Raw genomic sequence first — 10419 nt, 5'->3', positions numbered from 1 at the left:
TGTTAAGGCTTATAAGTATTCTTTACCTCCCCTTGTGTCGAATCAATAAATTTGGGTTTTACTTCCCTCGAAGACTGCCGCGTTCCCCTATACTTGTGGGTCATCAGTGAACTACTCACACATCACTCCGGAGGTGACCATGGCGGTGAAGAGTCCTCCGGGAGATGATTGATGACCCACAAGTATAGGGGGTGTATCGTAGTATCTTCGATAAGTAAGAGTGTCGAACCCAACGAGGAGCAGAAGGTGTTGACAAGTAGTTTCGATGAAGGATTCACTGTAAATGCTCACAGACAAGTATTCAGGGGGTTTTGATATAACAGGTGAATAAAGTACGAGTAAGTAAAGTACGAGAGTAACAATTGCAGCGAGTGGCCCAATCCTTTTTAGCACAAAGGACAAGCCGGTTTGTTTACTTATAATGACCAAACGTTCTCGAGGACACACGGGATTTTAGTCTAGTGCTTTCGCTACATATGGCTAATTAATCTTCATTGTTTTGATAAGTGTTGTGTGGGTGAACTCTGTGCTAATGTACCGCCCTTCCTAGGACTAATACATACTTGTGATTATACCCCTTGCAAGCATCCGCAACTACAAGAAAGTAATTAAGAATAAATCTAACCACAGCCTTAAACTCGAGATCCTCGCTATCCCTCCCGCATCGATATACCAACGGGGGTTTAGGTTTCGTCACTCCGGCAACCCCGCAATTGGCAAACGAGTACAAGATGCATTCCCCTAGGCCCATAAAGGTGAAGTGTCGTGTAGTCGACGTTCACACGACACCACTAGAAGAATAACACCACAACTTAAATATCATAACATTGAATATTACTCAACCATACTTCACTACTAACATTTAGACTTCACCCATGTCCTCAAGAACTAAACGAACTACTCACGAGACATCATATGGAACATGATCAGAGGTGATATGATGATGAATAACAATCTGAACATAAACCTTGGTTCAACGGTTTCACTCAATAGCATCAATAACAAGTAGAAATCAATACCGGGAGAGTTTCCCCTATCAAACAATCAAGATCAAACCCAAATTGCTACGGTGGTGACGATGTCCAGCGGTGGAGACGGCGGTGATGATGGTGGAGATGATGATGATGGTGATGGAGATGATGTCTAGCTCGATGACGGTGACGATGGCATCGATTTCCCCCTCCCGGAGGGAATTTCCCCGGCGGATCTCAGCCCGCCGGAGAGCTCTTTCTCTCTCGGTGTTCTCCGCCCCGCGAGGCGGCCGTAACTCTTCGCGAGGTACCCTCTGTGGCTTAGGTCTTCAGGACGAAGGATTTCGCGAAGAAAAGGAGGCGAGAGGGGCTGTGGGGCCCCCTCCTCACCAGGTGGCGCGGCCAGGCCATGGGCTGCGCCGGCCTATGGTCTGGGCCCACCTTGGGTCCCCTCGGCTCCCCCTTCTGGCTTCCTTCGTCATCTGGAAAAATAGGATTTTTGGAATAATTTCCTTCCACAGTTGATCTTCCGAAATATTGCGTTCTGACGGTGCTTTTTCCAGCAGAATCCTGGCTCCGGTGCTCGATCCTCCAATAATCATGAAACATGCAAAATAGATGAAATAACATAAGTATTATGTCCAAATATGAAATATATCAATGAATAACAGCAAATTATGATATAAAATAGTGATGCAAATTGGACGTATCAACCCCCTAAGCTTAGACTTCGCTTGTCCCCAAGCGAAACTGAACTCGGTAAACAGGACTACATGTTTATGGAGTGAAGAGTCGATATATAAAATACGGACAAGAAGCATCATATTCATTCACACAAGACATTCTAGTAAACAACTTCTTCATATAATTCAACTTGAAACAAGTATAAGGTAGTCACAAATAAAGGTGCATAAGAAATCATAGTTGGTGATGGCAAACTTCGTTCTTGGTCAGAGAACAATTAACAATTATACTTATCTTATTGAGCAGCGCTCTCATGTTAAAGTTTATATGGCACAACTTGCATACTCAATCATAATAGTCCCCTCATGATCATTGATAACTTGCAAAGCTATATTCATTCAGATAAAACTTGTACTAAACAAGGAAGAATAAAAGACATGATGAAGCAAATCACAATATAATGGTTTGATCACAACTACTCAAATGCTTGCTTGAGATGGAGGGAAATAGGTTTACCGACTCAACATAAAGTAAAAGACGAGGCCCTTCGCGAGAGGGAAGCGAGGATTAAATCATGTGCTAGAGCTTTTTCAGTTTTGAAATCATATAAAGAGAATAAAAGTAATATTTTGAGAGGTGTTTGTTGTTGTCAACGACTGGTAGCGGGTACTCTAACCCCCTTGCCAGACAACCTTCAAAGAGCGGCTCCCATTTTATTTTTTTATTTTGTATGCACTCCTTCCAACCTTTCTTTCACAAACCATGGCTAACAGAATCCTCGGGTGCCTGCCAACAATCTCATACCATGAAGGAGTGCCTTTTTATTTTAGTTTTATTATGATGACACTCCCCCCAACCTTTGCTTACACAAGCCATGGCTAACCGAATCCTTCGGGTGCCGTCCATCAATCACATACCATGGAGGAGTGTCTATTTAGTTTAATTAATTCGGGACTGGGAATCCCATTGCCAGCTCTTTTTGCAAAATTATTGGATAAGCGGATGAAGCCACTAGTCCATTGGTGAAAGTTGCCCAACAAGACTGAAAGATAAAACACCACATACTTCCTCATGAGCTATAAAACATTGACAAAAATGAGAGATAGTAAATTTTGAATTGTTTAAAGGTAGCACACGAAGTATTTACTTGGAATGGCAGAAAATACCATGTAGTAGGTAGATATGGTGGACACAAATGGCATAGGTTTGGGTTAAGGTTTGGATGCACGAGAAGTATTCCCTCTCGGTACGAGTCTTTGGCTAGCAAGGTTAATTAGCAAGCATAAGAGTTGAAGGAAACAAACAAATATACATGTGATAGAAACAATCATGCATCTTCCTTATAAGCACAAACAGTTTTAACTTCAGAATAATAGGCTATGAGCTAACAAGAAAGAAAGACAATGAAACAACTACATGTATTTCTCTTTTCTACTTAAACCTCAAAGTGTTGTTGCTATTGACCAATGCTAAGTTTGCCAAAACCAAATAGATTTATTCAATGCTCCCAAAGTGATACCGATACTAAAATCAAGATCAATCATATAATAGAGATTGCAAACTAAAATAAGATGTGCAACATGTAAATGATAAGACTTCTCATTAATATTCCATAACGATAACTCACACCAAGGGATACATAGACAACCAACTAAAGGAGAGATGCTTCCAAACTGCAGCCCATCTTATATGATAACTTCCCTACTCATGATATGACACTACTTGACAGTAAAAAGTAAAAGGTAGTGATGATGTGATACCGCGGCACTCCCCCAAGCTTGGAACAAACCAAGGGGATGCCAATACCGATGACGAATTACTCCTTTGGCGATGGTGGTGATGAATTCCTGACAAGCTTCTCAACAAGCTCCTGAAGCTCATCAATCTTGTACGTGAGGTTGCGAATCATCTCCGAATTGTGCTCGACGCGGTTAAGAAGTATGTTCGACGGCGAGTCCCAACTCTTGGAATTATTTCCCCACTCTTCACCCTCAGGCTTCATCCTTCCTGCAGTGTTAGAACGATCTATATCCCAATTGCTAGGCAATGCTGCCCTGGGAATCCTTTCAATTTGATTATTGAAAATTAGATTGCGGAAGGGATGGTGAGTGCCTGAGAAGGATGTCTTCGGAGCTAGGTAATGACGTGGAACCCCTCCTCCGGTGCGAATTCTTGCGCTCTTGTTTGCACTGAAGGGGTTGTCCACCACCTTGACGCTTGCGATGGTAGCACGCGGGTGTGCACGCGAGTCTTCCTCCACCTCTTCTTCATCTTCTTCCTTGACGCTCTTGTCCTCCTCTTTCCACTCAAGATCTTGATTATCTTCATCCGAAAGCTCCTTGCCCTTGTTCTTGGAGACCATGGTGCTTCTAGACCGAAAACAGATCCTGGCAGAAACAGCTCGAAACAAAACACGTCGAGAAAACGATATACGGACCTCCAGGGGTCCGGGGGATTATATAGCAAAAAATTTCACGACATAAGGAAAGTACCAGGTCGAACCAGAGTCGGAAAGGGGCGACGAGGCGGCCAGCACATAGGGCGGCGCGGGCCAAGGCCAGGCCGCGCCGGCCTATGGGGGCACGCCCTCGTGCATCTCATCCACTCCGTTTCGATCTCGTAATTTTTCATATTTTCCAAAAACAGCAAAAATATTGTTCGGAAAGTAAATTGCGAACTTTTTATTACCAAGATCTGTTACCTATTCAAAGTCGAGTTCTGGCGGACTGTCAATTTGTCCTTTGATGAAAGTCTCCGGTGTTTCCACTCGAATAATATCAACATCAACATTATAAGAATCACCTGAGATGTAATGCTTGAGTCTTTGTCCATTCACCACTTGCGTGGCATTGCCTTGGAGAGAGCTAATTTTAATTGCTCCTGAACGATACACCTCCTCGACAACATATGGTCCTTCCCATTTCGAGAGTAATTTCCCTGCAAAGAATCTGAGACGAGACCGATACAATAGGACTTTATCCCCAATATTAAATTCTCTTTTGATAATCCTTCTATCATGCCATTTTTTTAACTTTCTCTTTAAAGAGTTTAGCATTTTCATAGGCTTCACTTCTCCATTCATCTAGAGAACTCAATTGCAACAACCTCTTATTACCGGCAAGTTTAGGATCTTTATTTAATTCTCTAACAGCCCAATAAGCTTTGTGTTCTAGTTCTAAAGGTAAATGACAAGCTTTTCCATAAACCATTTTATAAGGTGACATTCCCATGGGATTTTTATAAGCAGTTCTATAAGCCCAAAGTGCATCCTTCAATTTACTAGCCCAATTCTTTCTAGTTTTATTAACAGTCTTTTGCAAGATAGATTTAATCTCTCTATTTGATAATTCTACTTGCCCACTAGTTTGAGGATGATAAGCGGAAGCAATTCTATGATTAATACCATATCTAGCAAGAGTTTTTCTAAAACCACCATGAATAAAATGAGAACCTCCATCAGTCATAATATATCTAGGAACTCCAAATCTAGGAAAAATAATATCTAAAAGCATTCTTAAAGAGGTCTCACCATCAGCACTTTTTGTAGGTATGGCTTCCACCCATTTAGTAACATAATCAACAACAACAAGTATATGAGTGTTACCTTCTGAGGAGGGAAAAGGTCCCATGAAGTCAAATCCCCAACAATCGAACGGTTCAATAACAAGAGTATAATTCATAGGCATTTCATTGCGTCTGGAGATATTACCAACTCTTTGACATTCATCACAAGATAAAATAAACTTCCTTGCATCTTTGAAGAGAGTTGGCCAATAAAAACCTGATTGCAAAACCTTTTGCGCGGTTCTTTCTCCGGCGTGATGCCCTCCATAAGCACTACCATGACATTTACTCAATATATCTTGTTGTTCGTATTCGGGAACACATCTTCGCAGAATACCATCCACTCCTTCTTTATATAAATGTGGGTCATCCCAGAAATAATGCCTCAAGTCATAAAAGAATTTCCTCCTTTGCTGAGCTGAAAAGGTTGGAGGCAAGTACTTGGAAACAATAAAGTTAGCATAATCAGAATACCAAGGACTGTCTCGCGAACTTACCTTTATTGCAGCCAATTGTTCATTTGGAAAACTATCATTAACAGGAACAGGATCATAAGCAATATTTTCCAATCTAGACAAATTATCAGCAACAGGATTATCAGCACCTTTCCTATCTACAATATGTAAATCAAATTCTTGCAACAGAAGTACCCATCTAATAAGCCTTGGCTTAGCATATTTCTTTTGCATAAGGTATCTGATTGCAGCATGATCCAGTATGAATAGTAACTTTTGAATCAACAATATAAGATCTAAACTTATCACAAGCAAAGACTACAGCTAACAATTCCTTTTCAGTAGTAGCATAATTTCTTTGAGCAGCATCAAGAGTTTTACTAGCATAATGAATAACATTCAATTTTTTATTTACTCGCTGTCCAAGAACAGCGCCTATAGCATAATCACTAGCATCACACATAATTTCAAATGGTAAGTTCCAATCAGGTGGTTCAACTATAGGAGCAGTTGTTAAGGCTTTCTTTAGAGTTTCAAAAGCTTCCTTACAATCATCATCAAAAACAAAAGGTACATCTTTTTGAAGAAGATTAGTAAGAGGCTTTGAAATCTTGGAGAAATCTTTAATAAACCTCCTATAAAACCCAAGCATGACCAAGAACACTACGAATACCTTTAACATCCCCGGGATAGGGCATCTTCTCAATTGCTTCAACTTTAGCTCGTCAACTTCAATACCTCTCTCGGAAATTTTATGTCCCAATACAATTCCTTCATTAACCATAAAGTGGCATTTCTCCCAATTAAGAACAAGGTTAGTTTCTTCACATCTCTCGCAAAACTTTATCAAGGTTCCGCAAGCAATTATCAAAAGAATTCCCATAGACAGAAAAATCATCCATGAATACCTCTACAATACTCTCGCAAAAACCATGAAAAATAGCAGACATGCATCTTTGAAAAGTAGCAGGAGCATTACATAAACCAAAAGGCATACGTCTATAAGCATAAGTTCCATAGGGACAAGTGAAAGTGGTTTTCTCTTGATCCTTAGTTTTAACAGCAATTTGTGAAAACCCAGAATAACCATCAAGAAAGCAAAAATGAGTATTTTTAGATAACCTTTCTAACATTTGATCGATAAAAGGCAAAGGGTAATGATCTTTCTTAGTAACTGATACGTCTCCGACGTATCGATAATTTCTTATGTTCCATGCCACATTATTGATAATATCTACATGTTTTATGCACACTTTATGTCATATTCGTGCATTTTCTAGAACTAACCTATTAACAAGATGCCGAAGTGCCGCTTGTCGTTTTCTGCCGTTTTTGGTTTCAGAAATCCTAGTAAGGAAATATTCTCGGAATTGGACGAAATCAACGCCCAGGGTCCTATTTTGCCACGAAGCTTCCAGAAGACCGAAGAGGAGACGAAGTGGGGCCACGAGGTGGCCACACCCTAGGGCGACGCGGCCCAAGCCCTGGCCGCGCCGACCTGTAGTGTGGGCCCCTCGTGTGGCCCCCGACCTGCCCTTCCGCCTACAAATAGCCTTCGTCGCGAAACCCCCAGTACCGAGAGCCACGATACGGAAAACCTTCCAGAGACACCGCCGCCGCCAATCCCATCTCGGGGGATTCAGGAGATCGCCTCCGGCACCCTGCCGGAGAGGGGAATCATCTCCCGGAGGACTCCACGCCGCCATGGTCGCCTCCGGAGTGATGTGTGAGTAGTCTACCCCTGGACTATGGGTCCATAGCAGTAGCTAGATGGTTGTCTTCTCCCCATTGTGCTTAATTGTCGGGTCTTGTGAGCTGCCGAACATGATCAAGATCATCTATCCGTAATTCTATATGTTGCGTTTGTTGGGATCCGATGAATAGAGAATACTATGTTATGTTGATTATCAATTCATGTCTATGTGTTGTTTATGATCTTGCATGCTCTCCGTTATTAGTAGATGCTCCGGCCAAGTTGATGCTAGTAACTCCAAGAGGGAGTATTTATGCTCGATAGTGGGTTCATGTCTCCGTGAATCTGGAGGAGTGACAAGAACCTCTAAGGTTATGGATGTGCTGTTGCCACTAGGGATAAAACATTGGTGCTATGTTCGAGGATGTAGTTACTGATTACATTACGCGCAATACTTAATGCAATTGTCTGTTGTTAGCAACTTAATACTGGGGGGGTTCGGATGATAACCTGAAGGTGGACTTTTTAGGCATAGATGCATGCTGGATAGCGGTCTATGTACTTTGTCGTAATGCCCAATTAAATCTCACTATACTCATCATAATATGTATGTGCATGGTCATGCCCTCTTTATTTTTCAATTGCCCAACTGTAATTTGTTCACCCAACATGCTCGTTTATCTTATGGGAGAGACACCTCTAGTGAACCTGTGGACCCCGGTCCAAATCTCTATACTCGAAATACAATCTACTGCAATACTGTTCTACTGTTTTCTGCAAACAATCATCATCCACACTATACATCTAATCCTTTGTTACAGCAAGCCGGTGAGATTGACAACCTCGCTGTTTCGTTGGGGCAAAGTACTTGGTTTGTGTTGTGCGGGTTCCACGTTGGCGCCGGAATCCCTGGTGTTGCGCCGCACTACATCTCGCCGCCATCAACCTTCAACGTGCTTCTTGACTCCTACTGGTTCGATAAACCTTGGTTTCTAACCGAGGGAAACTTACTGCTGTACGCATCACACCTTCCACTTGGGGTTCCCAACGGTCGCGTGCTGTACGCGTGTCAAGCTAAATTTCTGGCGCCGTTGCCGGGGAGATCAAGACACGCTGCAAGGGGAGTCTCCACATCCCGATCTCTTTACTTTGTTTTTGTCTTGCTTAGTTTTATTTACTACTTTGTTTGCTGAACTAAATCAAAATACAAAAAAATTAGTTGCTAGTTTTACTTTATTTGCTATCTTGTTTGCTATATCAAAAACACAAAAAAATTAGTTACTTGCATTTACTTTATCTAGTTTGCTTTATTTACTGTTGCTAAAATGAGTAATCCTGAAGTTGAAGTTCGTACGTTTAAGCAACGAGGGGGAGAATGTTTAAGAGATGCTTGGTATAGAATTAGTGATGCCCATAATAGGTGCACTAAGAAACACTCCACCACTATCCTACTCAGGAATTTTTATGTTGGTATCTCTAGCTGGAATAGGTATGTTCTTGATAGTCTAGCGAAATGTAACTTCCTAAGTACTCCTGCATTAGAAGCTAGTTGCATTATTGAGAGTCTATTTGGGATACCCCTGTTGATGAAGTTAAAACTGAAATCTCTCTCGAAGATGTTATGAAAAAATTGGAAATCATAGAGAAATTTTTTCCAAGTGTTGAAACTAAATTGGAAATGTTACTTGATAAAACTGATGAACTTGATAAATCCTTAGGAGGAATTGATGAAAAAATTAGTGTCCTAGGAACTTGTGTTGTCCATGATGATCAAACCAATAGGATTGGCGAACTTGAAAAAGCTATGGGAACCTTGGGTTCAACATTTTCTTCTCTTAAATATAAGGAGAAAGCTTATGTGGGTAAGGAGCAAAAGTTTATGTATGTCTCTAAAGTGCCTAAACCAAAGAAATATTATTATAGGCCTAAAATTGACAAAGCCCTTAGTACCACTACGGATGGGGGAGCTTGTGATAACGATGCTTCGTCTCTTGATAATACTTGATACACACTTTCTGCGCCTAGCTGAAAGGCGTTAAAGAAAAGCGCTTATGGGAGACAACCCATGTTTTTACTACAGTACTTTGTTTTTATTTTGTGTCTTGGAAGTTGTTTACTACTGTAGCAACCTCTCCTTATCTTAGTTTATTGTTTTGTTGTGCCAAGTAAAGTCGTTGATAGTAAAGTTCATACTAGATTTGAATTACTGCGCAGAAACAGATTTCTTTGCTGTCACGAATCTGGGCTGTTTTCTCTGTAGGTAACTCAGAAAATTATGCCAATTTACGTGAGTGATCCTCAGATATGTACGCAACTTTCATTCAATTTGAGCATTTTCATTTGAGCAAGTCTGGTGCCTCGATAAAATTCGTCAATACGAACTGTTCTGTTTTGACAGATTCTGCCTTTTATTTCGCATTGCCTGTTTTGTTATGTTCGATGGATATTTCGATTCCATTGACTTTCAGTAGCTTTGTGCAATGTTCAGAAGTGTTAAGAATGATTATGTCACCTCTGAACATGTATATTTTGATTGTGCACTAACCCTCTAATGAGTTGTTCTAAAGTTTGGTGTGGAGGAAGTTTTCAAGGATCAAGAGAGGGAGATGATACAACATGATCAAGGAGAGTGAAAGCTCTAAGCTTGGGGATGCCCCGGTGGTTCACCCCTGCATATATCAAGAAGACTCAAGCGTCTAAGCTTGGGGATGCCTGGGCATCCCCTTCTTCATCGACAACATTATCAGGTTCCTCCCCTGAAACTATATTTTTATTCCATCACATCTTATGTGCTTTTCTTGGAGCGTCGGTTTGTTTTTGTTTTTGTTTTGTTTGAATAAAATGGATCCTAGCATTCACTTTGTGGGAGAGAGACACGCTCCGCTGTAGCATATGGACAAGTATGTCCTTAGGCTCTACTCATAATATTCATGGCGAAGTTTCTTCTTCGTTAAATTGTTATATGGTTGGAATTGGAAAATGATACATGTAGTAATTTGCTATAATGTCTTGGATAATGTGATACTTGGCAATTGTTGTGCTCATGTTTAAG

Source organism: Lolium rigidum, chromosome 6 (genome assembly GCF_022539505.1).
Source record: "Lolium rigidum isolate FL_2022 chromosome 6, APGP_CSIRO_Lrig_0.1, whole genome shotgun sequence".
Classification (NCBI taxonomy): Eukaryota; Viridiplantae; Streptophyta; class Magnoliopsida; order Poales; family Poaceae; genus Lolium; species Lolium rigidum.
The sequence above is the reverse complement of the archived record's forward strand: the minus strand, read 5'-3'. Positions refer to the sequence as shown.